This window comes from Cornus florida, unplaced genomic scaffold, assembly GCF_030987335.1.
Source record: "Cornus florida cultivar Cherokee Brave unplaced genomic scaffold, ASM3098733v1 CherokeeBrave_3.0.0_Hap2_Chr05, whole genome shotgun sequence".
Lineage (NCBI taxonomy): Eukaryota > Viridiplantae > Streptophyta > Magnoliopsida > Cornales > Cornaceae > Cornus > Cornus florida.
Genome location: NW_026775575.1, coordinates 42,733,970 through 42,748,969, shown reverse-complemented (window position 1 = coordinate 42,748,969; position 15,000 = coordinate 42,733,970). Strand labels below are relative to the sequence as shown.

The window sequence follows — 15,000 nt, the reverse complement described above, 5'->3', positions numbered from 1 at the left end:
ACCATCCTTGAGAATTGGATCTCCACCAAAACATGAAGTTTTTATAGGTCTTAATTAGCTTTCCAAATCTTCAAACGGTTCATCATTTGGAGTTTAGAGCGCAAAGTTATGGCCGTTTTACCAAAGTAGGTCCGGGCGGAGCAAACCGAGCATAAGGCATTCTGGCCAATTTTCGAGTGCTCGAAATTAGGGCAGATTGCTTCACGAGATCAGCATTGGAGTCAGGACTTTGCTCATCATTTTGACCCAGAAAGCTCGAGAACTGGACTTCCATCATAACATGAAAGATTTAGAGCTCTGAATTAGCTTTCTAAATCTTCAAACGGTTCATCATTCGGACCTCGGAGCAGAGAGTTATGGCCTTGTTACCAGAGGTGCGCAGAACTGCCTGGCAGCACTGAAGTACTGCCTTTCTCCCCATTTTCGACCAATCAGACTTGAGATTTGGGTCTTCATCAAAACATGAAGTTTTTAAAGCTCTGAATTATCTCTCCAAATATTTAAACGGTTTGTCATTCGGAGTTCGGAGCGCAAAGTTATGGCCATTTCATCAAAGTAGGTCTGGGCGGAGCAAGTGAAGCATGGAGCTTTTTACACTAATTCGAGTGCTCGAGGCCCTATTTCGAGCACTCGAAATTTGGGCAGTTTGCTCCATGAGACAGCCCACTTGTGCTCTGAAATTTCCAACTTTGGATTTCCCTATTAATGAGGTGGTTGGGGATGTTTTTTGGAGGAGAGAGAGGGTTTTGTTGGAGGACAAAAGGCAACCAAAGGCCACACATTTCATATCCTATATTCTAGCAAGATTAGAGGAGAGAGAAGAGAGCAAAGGGAGAGAGTTCTTCAAGCTTGAAGAAGGGAGCACGAAAATGGAGGAGGTCTTCAAGCTTCTTCCTTCTTCCATTGCTCCTATGGGTAACTAAATCTTCTCTAGGGAGGTGATGAAGCCTCCCCTTTTGATCATGTTCTAGATTAGGCTATACTTTTGGGGACTATAATGTATAATGTATGGTAGTTTCATAGTCTAAGAGTATATTCCTTCTTGTAATGAATTTTAATGTGTAAATGGTTGATGTAAGTTCATTGTCATATCTTTGATGATTCTTCGATCAATCTTATTGCTTTTATTTTCATAGTGACAATGAAAATATAGACTATGAATGTTTTTCAAGGCATGTTGATTTTGAAACTTGATATTCCATTGCTTAGGTACCTCCTTTGATGGTTTATACTTGATTCCTACCTTCATGTGCTTCACCATTTGATTGAAAGCTTGATGGTCTTTTGCTCGAGATAGTGTATTTGATTCTACACCTTAGTTTAAGTAGTTCAACTATGGTAGCTTTTGATGGATCATTCTTGTTTTGATTAAGTAAACTTCTTGATGATTATTAAGCAACGGAGTTGCTTCATATTTCTTGACCATTGCATATATGCTATTTATCCCCAAATTTAGACCTAATCTAGCATGTACTTAGGGTGTAGTGTGGATTCATCTCCCTAGTCTTTTCTACTTGTATCTCACTTCTTCAATTTCATTGCAATCTATTGTTTTATACATTTTAATTTCTTAGTTTAGTGACAAACACACAAACCCTCTATGAACACCCCTTATCACTCTAAAATGACTCTAGACACTTAGGTTGCCATAGATTAGCGCAGTCCCAGTGGTTCGACTTACCCGACCAATAGCCCTATTTTACAATGATTCGTGCTATTGCGAAGGTTGATGTTTAATTGACCAACCGATTAGTTATTGAAAAGAAGAATTGGTCTCTTCAACAAATGATTAGGATTATGTTAAATGAACATAAATCTCCTAGAAATCTATGGGCCGAAGCCATTAGTACCTCATGTTATGTCTTAAATAGAGCCATCATTAGGAAACTTCTTAATAAGACTCCTTATGAACTTTAAAACTAAAGAAAACAAAATATTGGTTACTTTAAAGTTTTGGGGTGTAAATGCTTTGTACTTAATTATAAAGATAATCTAGGAAAATTTGAAGCCAAATTGGATGAAAGTATTTCCTAGGATATTATATAAGAAGTAAAGCATATAGAGTGTACAATAAAAGAACATTAGTAATTATGGAATCAATACATGTAGAATTTGATGAGTCACAGTTATGAGTAGTACCTAGTGAAAAATACTTAGAAAGTTTTGATTATTTTAAAACAGGTCTGTGTCTTTACCAACCTTCTTTATTTTAGCAATTAATAAATCAATATTATGCAATATAAAATAAAGCAAAGTAAAGTTAGAGATGACACCAGGATTTTAGCGAGGAAACCTTAGTTGATAAAATACGTCAACTGTTTGTATGGAAAAAACCTTGTGGACTGTGTAGTCCAAAGTAAACTGATCTACTATACTTAAAACAAAGTACACTGAACGTTGACTCTGGCTCATATCCTATCGTTCTACCAAACACCAACTGCTGACAATCATTTGGCTTTGTGACTCCCCATCCAACAACAACTTGACCTCAGGCTTATATTTGATATTTATAGAAGAGTAGTAGGTAAATTAGACAACACTCCTTGAATGCTCCAACCCTTTCAAAGTGTGATTGTTTTTACTTTTGTTCTTCAATCGTCTAAATTCGATGTAGAAGTAGATCTACTTTTATCTGATCGATGTAGATGCAACTGTATGATCACGATCATGATTTGAACACCATAACTTTAAACTCTCTATGTGTTTATATGTATGTGTTCTAGAAAGATGACAGAAAAATTAACTCTGATTTTCTGCAAAAATAATCTTCCTAAGGCTTTTAAGAAAAATGAATTTGTAGAACAAAAGCCGTGAATAAACCTATGTGTATGACATGGTTTATATAGAAGTTTGTAAAGTCCTATTTCTTCTGAAAATAAAAGAAATTTTGTGCATAAGACTTGGAAGGAAAGCTGGATAAAAAAGGAATCAAACAGAATAAGGAAATTGACAACCTTTTACTATCAGGATTCCTGGTACCGGTTCCCAATCTTGGTACTGGTTCCCAAAGGACAGAATGGAGTTCTTCGAATCTTAGCTTTTAGAACCGGTTCCCAAAGGACAGAATGGAGTTCTTCGAATCTTAGCTTCTGGAATCGGTTCCTAAATTCAGGTACCGGTTTCCACTTGATAGAATCCAATTTGAACTTGGATTTTCTATTTTTGGAATTTCTGGAAAATATACCATATTTGTATTTGTGTCCTAAGTGGGAAACGATGTCCTAATTTGCTGTTCCTTCGTTTTCGATGATCAACAATACTTTCCTTTTTTGAACAATCTTCGAATTCCGCAGTCGATGTCGAGTCTGATATGGTAACTGAAATTACAACTCTACTAGGACTTGTTTTATTACCGAAATATGCCAATTACAAAAATACATCTCACAATCTCCCACTTTGGTAATTTCGTGACAAAATCCTAAAAACAATTCATAATCTACCCAAAGCAGAAAAGTAAATTACAACTATTTAAGGAAACACGGAAGTTTGTTATCTCTGTTTTCTTGGACAAAATTTCAACTGAACTCCTGCACATTGATCAAGCAAAACCACCAATGAAAGTTTAATAAAACAAGTTTAAAACTCCCCTTGAATAAATTACCCAAAAAATTTAAATTTTAGATTTTTCTCCCCCTTAATATAACCTTGTTCTCTTCTTTTTTGGAATAAAATTGACAAAGCAATTGAAATAGGTTATTGAGAGTAGAAACAATACTAAACAGAGAAAACAGTAATCAGTTTAATACATGTCAACAGCCAAAAGATAATATCTAAAAATATCAAGTCATGACAATATAAAACTGAACAAAAAGTGATACATGTATGATATGAACATAGAATCAAGCATCAATATAATGTCCAGCAAATGGAACAGTTGAAGTTAGAATCTCTTCATCACCATCATCAGTGTCACTACCACTACCATCCTCTGCATCCTCATCTGTCTCATCCTCCTCATCTCTGTCATCCTCAGGAACAAGTGACGGATCTAGAGAGGCTGGTCTGTAGACGTCCACAGAAGTACTTCCCATCCTTTGCTCTCTAAGAAATTTAACCTCATCCTTGAGATTAAGAACAACATCCATCATGGCCTTCTGATTCTGAAGAATTAGCGAATATAGCAGATTAGCATCCAGTGTGGTAAAATTCCGTTTAAACGGAAAAAGCTGAGTAATCTCAGGAAGAGATGACAAAGCAGTTGATCCCCAGCTAGCTTTCCTAAATGAAGCCCTTGCAGATTTAAACTTGTTAAAAGCCCTAACATCCATCTCAGACATAATCTCAATAGGATGAGCACGGGGTGGAAGTAGAATCTCAAACTGCCGATACAAACCCATGATGATCATCGGGAATGGAGAGAACTTCTTATTAGTATTGTTCTTATAGTGTGCTACCATCAATCCATAGATAGAAGCATCAAGATGTATCTGTGCATCAATAGATAGAAGATATAATACCTCTGCATGATTTGAGGATATAATATCCTTTTTCCCAAAGTAAACAAGATTGGAGATGGCAAACAAATTTAGAAACGCCGCCTCATCTGTGAGAAAATGAAATGGTATATACTCGGGATATCTCAGTGAATCTGGTACACACAAAGCATTGCAAATATCTTCCCACTTTAGTCCAAAATGATCAAGTGGAAGACGATAGCCCGTGCTTATAAAACTCTTGGGTATACCAAGAATTTTTCCGATCACCTCTTTATCAACCACATAGTCCTTGCCAAATAATGATACTTCAAAATATCCAGAATTATGAACTTTTTGAATATTTGAGTAAAAATAGTGAACCATAACTGGACTGTAGGTGCTTTCTATCTTTGTAAAGAAAAGCCAATTATACTTCTCAATGTAGTCAACGAGCTTTTTCCCCAGACTTTCTTTGAGCTTCTTCAGGTTCACATTGCGTTCCGACTTAATTGGACCATCTCTATATACCTTAGTGTATACCTTCCAGGCATGTTCATTATAGAAGTGTTCTTGAGCAAACTCAACCTTCCCAATGTTAGAAACTATAGGATACCCAGGTGGTACTCAGTAGAAGGTGAGGAAGAACGCATAAGAGAGGTAGGATCATCCTTAGGAGCATTCGGACCTTCTTATGGTTCCCGGATAGAAATTGTCAATCGGGCTTTCTTGGGAGGTGGAGGAGTAGCAATTCCTATTCCTTTAGCCTTTTTGGATAATCTTGGAGGCATCTTATGTTCTAAAATTTTTGGTTTGAAACCCCGGAGTTCACTCGGTAATTTTGTCGAACACTTGGAGTGTGCTTCAACACTTGTTCTTGGACAATCTTGTTTTGAATCTTCAAAACCCCCAACAATCAACAATCAACAAGCAAGAATCTTCAATTGATTAAACCCAAAGCCTTCAATGTCAAACCCCAAGAATCGTCACCAAAAACTCAACTAAATCCTTTAAGGTTTATTTCAAACCCAAACTCCTCAATCTCAATCTTCAACTTCCTTCAATCTTCAAATCTCAAAATCAAATGAATGATTCTATGTTTAATCTTCCGATATATGATGAGAATGATGCAAGAATGAAACAACATATGAAGATATATATGTATATATGCTTGGTGGAATATATATAGAGAGAGTGTAATATATATAGAGAGAGAATGGTTGTGTAACAATACCCAACAATATGCCAAAATGGGTTTCTTAAAGCCCTTTCACGCTGTCAGGAACCGGTAGCCAATGTGGGAACCGATTCCCACTAGGCAGTGAGCCTTTGCAAAGTGAGGACCACTTTGGAACCGGTACCAAACTTGTGGTACTGGTAGCCAAGCTCCAGTAAGGTATGGCCTTGCTACTTGGCACCTTGAGCCGGTAAGGGAAATAGTGAACCGGTAGGGACATGGTAGACTTGAAATTTTTCTAGAAAAATTTTCTAACAAACTTTTTGAATCATTTAATGATTAAATCAAACCAAAAAAAAAAACCACAAACTAAAATCAAAAATCTTTTTGAATTTTATAGTTTTTCCATTTTTTTATTATTTTTAATTTTTTTAAAAACAAAATTAAGAACAAATCATTGAGCAGTCAATCAAAGTCATTCAAGTCCACACATGATCCAAATTTCCAAAAAATTGTCAGAGATATCTATGAAAGAAAATTTCAACTCCACAGAATATTCAATCAATTTTAATTCTCAAGAAATAATTACAACACGAATTTTAACTTGCAAATTTTAACAAAACATTTAGAAATTAATCTAGCAAGATCAAGTGTGTGTGTGCAATCCATCTCATCAATTTTTAATTAATTATCAATAAATCATTGTCCAAACCATATTGATTGAAAAACATTAAGGTAAAATTGTCTTTGAGCAATTTTTCTAAGTAAGGTGGCTTTCACTCTAAAGAGTAGACATCAATTCCTCAATTCAACTTATCTCCACAATTCTTTTTAGTCATTTAGCTCCACTTCAAAGTTTAATAGGAGCTTTCGAACACATCTCAATAGGTAGCCTTTTCCTAAACAAAGAATTCAGCACTTTTCACATTTTTCTTTTCTTTTCAAGCTGAATTTATTTATCATTTTTTTCAAGCTCTTATTTTTTTTTCTTCAGACAATAACCTTTATAACTTTTGTGATCAATATACCCTAGTCAACAATTCAACGATTTTCAATCAAAATTTTCAGATTTGGACTAGTGCACAAAAGGTTATGAACTTAAGAGATTCAAATCTAAAAATCCCTTAATCAATGCAAATCAACTTTCATTATATAGATTACAAACCAAGAATATATTTTTAATCAAAAATCATGTGTACAAATTTGCATTCAAAGATAGATCATAAATTCAATGGAAGAATTTTCTCAAATATATCATGAAGACTATGATCAGAAACTCAAAATCCTAACCAAACCCTAACAAGTGATCCAATGGCAACAAAATTTTCTTTTAAACACAAGCCATGATCACTAAATTTCATAGGACTCAGTTTGAAGGTGAAATCCTTTTACAAACTTGTTTCATAGACTCAACAGACACATAATTAATCAAATCAGATTTTTTGATCCACACAGTTCTTAATCTTATTTCCTGAAATTCTCTATCTTTCTTTACCTCTTTCTTAGGTAAATTTTCAGCTGTAGAAACTTTTAGGTGTTACAACATTCTTTTTCTTCCTAGAACACACCTTTTTCTTAACATGAGAATTTTGAGAATGAATTTTAGAAAAGTCTTTCTTTTTTCTATGAAGGCATGAGTTATACTTATGTCCATTCTTTCTATAAAAAATGCAATGCAACAATTTAGGCACATAAGACATATCAGAATGTGATGCATCAGGCAAACATGGTTTAGGCATAACAGCAGGTTTAACAAAAGTTGTTTTACCTTGATTATTAGAGGAACCTTTAACAAATCCTAACCCTGTTTTATCATTCACATCCTTACCCATGTTGATTATCTTATTCAAACTGTTTTGAATCAAATTAAATCCATTCAATTTATCTTGTTCAGATTTCAATTTAATTTTAAGATAATCATTTTTCAAAGCAAGACATTCCTTTAATGAGTTAGCAATACTTACCTTATCCTCAAGAATGATGATCTTCTTCTCAAGCTCAGTGATAACATAATTGCTTTCAAAAGTTTTCCTTTTGCCTTCATCAATCTGTTTCTTTAGATCTTCATTCTTTCCTTTTGCTTGGATAAGCTCTTTTGCTAGCTTATTGATTGCCGGTTTGACTTTAATGGTTTCTTCGACCATCTTCTTCAATCTTTCACCGTCCTTTTTAACCTCTTGTACCTGTTCATCGTGAACTTCAGTGTCTTTGTTATCTGAAATATCAGAGTCAGATAAAGTAACAACATGAGGACCTTTATCAAGAAAAGCGACATAAGAAAAATCATTAGAATCATCATGAAGAGAATCATTATTACTTAAAGTAGAATTTTCAGTCATAAAAACTTTCATTGTTTTTCCTTTATTCTTATCCTTTTATTTTTTCCTAAGACTAGGACAAACATTGGATGTGTGACCTTTGCCACCACAATTCCAGCAAGTGAATTCAGTTTCTTTTGATTCTTCTAATTTCTTTTCATTAAACCTAAACTTTGACGTCTTGTCAAAATTTTGAGGATTAGCCATGTTGTTATTCCTTCTGCTCTATTGTCTTTGCAAGATCTGATTGAATTGTCTTGACAAAAATGCAAGATCATCATCAGAGTTGTCATCTACAGAATTCTCAACCTTTGTAGATTTTAAAGCAAGATTTTTCTCTTTTTGATTTAAATCAAAGTTTTGCATCTCAAAAGTTTTCAATGAACCTACCATCTCATCAACTTTACAGGTAGTTAAATCTCAATGTTCAGTGATGGTTTCAACTCTAATTTGGAATCTCTTAGGTAAAGACCTTAAGATTTTTTCACAGATTTTCTTATCACTAACCTTTTTACCAAAGTGACACAGTTCAAAAATTATTTCAAGAAGACTAGAATAAAAATCAAAAAAAGGATTCAACTTCTTTTACCACGATGTTCCCAAAGTTATGAGAAAGCATCTGAATTTTGGATAACTTCATTTTTGAAGTTCCTTCATGACTAACCTGCAAAATATCCCAAGCTTCTTTAGCAGTTTTACAATCAGAATTTCTAGCATGTTCAGATGGAACAACATAATTAATAATTGTATATAAAGCTTTGCCATTAGCATCATTACGCTCAGTTTCAATAGCAGTAAAAGTAAAAGCATCTTTTAACTCTTTAACTACTTTACCATCCACAGTTGTATCTACTGTAGGTGGTAGATAGCCAAATTCAACTATTACCCAAGTTTTACCACCAGAATTTTGCAAATAGGCTCTCATCTTTGATTTCAAAAAATTGTAATTATCTCCTTCAAATAAAGGACCACGTTGATTAGAACCAGCTTCTTTCAACGCATAAGATATAATTTTGAAAATAATTTTTGAAAAAAAAAACAAAACTTTCCAATAAGGATCAACTCATTGTGTAGAGATTTGATTAGCGCTGAAAAGTGCGTATTTAAACCCCTTAAGCTTAGGTATTCTAATACCTTTATCTATCTTACTTTACTGTTTTATATTGATTTCGTATTATTTCCATTTTCAGGCACTTATCCCAAAAATAAGCTAACTCAGCCAAAAAAGAGCAAAAATGAAGCAATTCTGGGATAAATCAAAGAAAGGACCCAAGTGGAAGCAAAAGGAAGAAAAAAGTGGAAATTAACATCTTTGATCGATCTCAGATTAAAGTTCGATCAATCCAACATGATCAATCTCAGCACTTCAAGATGGATCAGAGCCATGATGATATCTTCAGAGATCCCAAAAGTTCGATCGATCCAACATCATTCTTCGATCGATCGAACTGCCTTGTCCTTATCCAAATGATTGATCTTATCTAGTTGTACCACCCTACCAACCACTTTTGTCCTTTTTCCAAAAATATCTTCAAAATATCTCAGATTTGTCTTTATCCAAAAAGCGCCACCATTGAGGATCGATCCAGCCTAAGTTCGATAGATCTAAGCCATGTTTTGATCCATCTAAGTCTAAGGTTCGATTGATCGAACCTCCTCCAATGCGAAAAAGTTAAAATTCCTGCTCACAAAAAGTTCTCCTTTATCCAATCATTGGGGAATATTTTATGCACGACCACATCTGATAAGCGCCAAATATTGCATATTCAAGCGCCCTTAGTTGCATTAGTTAAGTCCATTATTTGATTATTTTATGTAGATTATCTTCATTTACATGTTTTATTTATTTTCAGGTTTGTTTGCTAAAAAGGAATAAAAATGATGTTTTGATGAGTTCTTGAATATTAAAGTGTGCAATGCTGAAGTTTACAGCCTAGCAACAGTGGAGTCCAACTTTACTCATCATTTTTGACCTAATAAACTTGAGAACTGGACTTCCATTAAAACATGGCGTACTTAGAGCTTTGAATTAGCCTTTCAAATCATCAAACGGTTCATCATTTGGAGTTCAGAGCAGAAAGTTATGGCCTTTTTACCAAAGTAGCTTAGAGCAGAACAAGTAGAAGAATGCAATCTATTGCATCTTCGAGCGCTCAAAATTCGGGCAGAATCACTTCGAGCATCTTCAAGCGCTCGAAGGAACATGCATTCCCACTTGTGCCTTGATTCCCTCAACTTCAGATTTCCCTCTTTTATGAGTTGGTTGGAGATGTCTTTTGAGGGGAATGGAGCCTTGTTTGGAGGAGGTTTGGTAGGCTTTTTGTCTACAAAAAGAGAGGGGAACCAAGAGATTAGATATCATATATCATTTTTGCAAGATTTGTGGAGAGAGAAAGGAATGAGAAGATAGAGTTTTTGTGGCTACAAAGAGGGAGCTCAAAAATGGAGGTTGGAGGAAAGCTTTTTCCTTCTTCTAAGGCATCCATGGATAACTAACTATTCCTTGAGGGAGGTGATGAAGCCTTCCCTTGTAAGCATGTTCTAGCTTGGTTCTATTTTAGGGACATCAATGTATATTTTTGGTCTTTTCATGATCTAGATCCCCATGTTTGTTGTAATGGATTTTAAATGTTTATAAATGATTATTTTGAGTTATTCATCTTGTCTTAGATGGTTACCATTCTTAATCATATTGCTTGCACTTTCATAGTGACAATGGAAGTTAGATCATGGAATGGTTTAATGGCATGGAGTTGGAGAACCTAGATAGTCCATTGCTTAGGGTTCCCCTTTGATGGTCTATACTTGATTCTTAGCTTTATGTGCTTTCATCATTTAATTTAGGGCTTGATAATCCTTGACTTAATAAGCATGTTCTAGACTACATTTTAGTTTAGGTAGTTGATCATGTGAATCTTTGATGGTTTATTCTTGCCTTTTTATTTAATGAACTTCTTGAGGATATTATAGCAACCAAGAGTTGCTACGTATCATGACCATCATTGATGTTGTTTTTCCCCCAAATTAGTTCTAATCTAGTGTGTGTATAGGGATGGAGGTGGATTCACTTCCCTAGTCCTCTCTACCTGTATTTCATCTTTTCAATTTCTTGCAAGCTATTGTTTTCTACATTTCAATTCCTAGCTTTAAGTGACAAACCAACAAATCCTCATTACCCATCCATCACTCTAAAAATGATCCTAGATACCTAAGTTGCCATAAACTAGTAGTCCTAGTGGTTTGACTTACCCGACCAATAGCCCTATTTTATAGTGATTTGTGCTATTGCAAAACGGGTTGATTTATAATTGTAATCGATCCGTCGATCACTAGCTCATTTTAGGTGTCATTTGACCTTCCTATATAAGGATAAGGATTACTTTTTACATGGGAGGACCTCATACCACATCATATTATCTTATACCTTGAAGAACTCGTAGAGAGCAAGCTTAAAGGAGGAGGAGGCTAGAGACATCATTGGAGACTCTTCATCAACCAAGGAGCAAATCTCTACCATGGAGTTAGCCCTTGAGGGTTGGAGAAGCACTACCATGAGTGGCTAGACATCCTCTTGGGGCTAGAGTTAGCCCCAAGCATGCTTTCTACCTCTTGATTTTGTGTATTATTGAGGGATTAGTGTTGTAATACATGTTTTGACACTTATATATATTTAGATCTTGTTTATTCAATGATTTATGTGGTTTAATGCTTCCAATTGATCATTTCATTCTATCCATATGTCTATGTATGCTAGAATAGATGTTCATGTGTTTGTCTCTATTTCTTATGTTATTGATGTATGTTTATGTGTATTAATGCTATAGATTTAGAGATTGTCAAAACATTGTGCTTAAAGGAATGCTCTTGTAATTTTCTAGATGGTTCATGCTCATTTCTTGATGGATTGTGCTTCTCCCTTAGCTTAATTACTTTAATTTCATGTCATTAGCTTAATTGTAGTGTAGTGGTAGCATAGTTGTTAGATGGGAGGACAATCCATGCTTGTTGTTTGATGTTCCATACTTTTGAATGCAAGTAGCATATGTTTCTAACCATATGGTGTATTTGGCTTGTGAGCTTAATGAAAGGATTAATGACTTGCTAGATATATTGTGCTTTTCACATGCTATTTAGACAATATATACTTAATTACTAGATATATTGTGCTTTTCACATGTTGATTAGACAATGTATGCTTAATTGGTCACCCTTGCTAATTGAATCAACCAAACATACACACACATTAATATTGCAACACACATTTCCCTCATTAGTCACTAGTTAAGGGTGTAGAAAAGCATTGTTTGGTGGTGACCTCTAAACCCCAAGAACTCGCTCTCTCTTACTTACTTCTTATTGCATTTAATTATTTAGTTTAATTTGTTCTTTAGTTTAATCAACCAACCAATTATTTGTTTGATCACTCGACCTACTAACCTTAATAGTGATTCCATAAGCTAGTACGACTCCAATCCCTTGGAACGATCCCTACTCACCCTAACTATATTTTTAGTGAAGGTAGTAGTGGCTTTTATAAATGTAAAACTTGGCCCTCGCCTTAATGCACACTCCTTTCTAAGCTTGTGGTGTAGCGACGAACCACTAAGTTTTTGGAGCCGTTGCCGGGGATTAGGCAACGTCGTATTTGTGGAATCAATTAGGAATTAGTACTCTTTTGATCATGTTTTTACTTTGTTTTAATTTTTCTCTTTGTTACTTATTGTGTTTGTTCATCTTTGGTAAGGAGCATTGAGCTAGGAGGTAAGCAAAGGAGCATCCAAGCAAAGGAGCTAAGCAAGCAAGGCAAAATGCTAAAAATTAAAAAAAAATTGCTAAGCTAAGCTATAAATTTGGAGTTGAAGTGCTATAGGACCTTTGTGAGCTTTTTCTTACTCAATCCCTTAGTTAAATCATCGGCCCGCGTGGAGGCTTGTTTTAAATCCTTAGATAAATCGTGAGCCCGCGTGAAGGCATTTTTAATTATTCTTTGCATCATTGTCGTTAAAGCATAGGAGTATGGGTTAAGTGTTTGTGGAGGAAGTCTCATTGAAATTGTTGTGAAGTTGAAGTGTTTGTTCATTCATTGTGTTTATGTGTTTTCACAATGTGCATGCATGGTCGTAGATCACTAAGACCAACTTTTGTCTCTTTTGATTTGCATCTTGAATCCGTAGTTAGAAATCCTAGGGGAAGAGGAAGTTCTAGTTCTACCCAATCCATTACATCAATAAAAGGCCATAATGAAGAGAATGTAGAGGACCTTGGTCACATAGACCAACAAGGTATCCTTTATCCAAATGTGCACCATGAGAACATGCAAGCACCATTAGGCATGCCTAGGCCATTCATTTACCAACCACAACAACAACAAGGCCAAGTTCCATTTGGAATGCCAAGGCCAATGTATGCTCCACAACCTCCCATCATTCAAGGAAATCAAAATCAAGGTGCCCACGTTGCGCCTCAAATTGCTAATCCTCCACTTGCTTTAAGAGATCACTATATGCCTAATGAATACAATGCACCCACATGCATTCAATTGCCACCATTTAGAGTACATCACTATGAAATTAAGCCACAAACCATTCAAATACTTCCTAACTATCATGGACTTCTAAGTGAAGAACTTTACAAGCATTTGGATGAGTTTCTTGAAGTATGTTCCACCGCAAACTACGGACATGCCGGAAGAGGTCTTAAGACTCAAACTTTTCCCATGCACCTTAAAAGACAAGGCTAAGTATTGGTTTAACAATCTTAGGCCTTTTTCAATCACTTCTGGGGCAGAAATGCAACAAGAGTTCTTGAAGAAGTACTATCCGGTTTCTAAGACCAATGCTATGAGAACCTCAATTCGAGAATTTTCACATGGGGATGGAGAAACGTTTCATGAGGCATGGGAACGCTTTAATAAATTACTTAGGAAGTGTCCACATCATGACATGCCCAAATGGCAATTAGTTCAATACTTCTTTGAGAGCTTATCAGACAATTACAAAGGCCTGGTTGATGCTTCCATGGGTGGCTCATACATTGATAGGCATGAGGATGACGTGTGACGTCTTTATGAGAGCATGAGTGAAAATTCTTTGCATATAACATTATCATCTAAGAATGGTAGAAATTCACAAGGTAGGAAGAATGTTGGTTTACATCAAGTCGACCATTGAAATGAAATAGCCGCCGAAATGAAGTCTTTATCTCAAAGGTTTTATCAATTCTTGATTAACCAAAACTCGGCGAACCAAGTATCTTCCTTCCCTAACCATTCTCATCGTGCATCAAATGAAACATGTATGACTTGTTCTAGTGTTCTTCATTCTACTTCTCATTGTGCTCACAGACAAGTGCAAAATGAACCTAATGAACAAGTCAATGCAACTTTTGTGAACCAAGGGAACAATCCTTATGGTACTCACTATAATCCAAGTTGGAGAAATCATCCAAACTTCTCTTGGAAAAACCAAGGAGAGAGCTCAAACCCTTCCCAAGGTGGTTTTCAAGGGAAGTACATTCCACCTCCACTTCAAAACCAAGGATCCCAAGGTTATAGACCTTATCAATCACAAGGGAATCAATTTGCTAATTCTCATTTTTCCAACCAATCTTATTCCCAAGGAAATGCTAGAAGTCCTGCCTTTGAAGAAAAAGTTTTGAATGCTTTGGGCACTTTAAAGGCTAACACTCAATTGCTTCATTCCCACTCTCAATCTATTGCGAAGCTAGAAACCGAAGTAGGGCAAATAGCAAGCACTCTTAATGCAAGAGAGAAGGGAAAGATGCCTATTAATGCCCCACCTAAGCAACAATGTGTTGTGAAAACCCATTCCCCATCGGAAGGCCACACCATTAAATATGTTAATGTGGTGACTACCTTGCGGAATTGTAGGATTGTGGATAATCAAGTTGAGATGTCCAATGAAGAGAGTGAACCGGTGCGACCTCAAGTTGTCACCCGTCCCGTTTCACATCCCATTCCTCATTCATTGCACACACATGATCTTGTGAATAAGAAAACTTCAAAATGTGATTTTAAAAATGATTTTGAAAATGATTTGAAGAAAGATTTGCAAAAAAATGAATTTGAACAGGT

General features: G+C 35.5%; 1 pseudogene; it reads right to left on the bottom strand.

Annotated features, from left to right (window-relative positions):
* Nucleotides 1-13,752: 13,752 nt before the first annotated feature.
* On the bottom strand, nucleotides 13,753-13,851 carry LOC132310879 (small nucleolar RNA R71; annotated as a pseudogene).
* Between the last annotated feature and the right edge of the window lie 1,149 nt (nucleotides 13,852-15,000).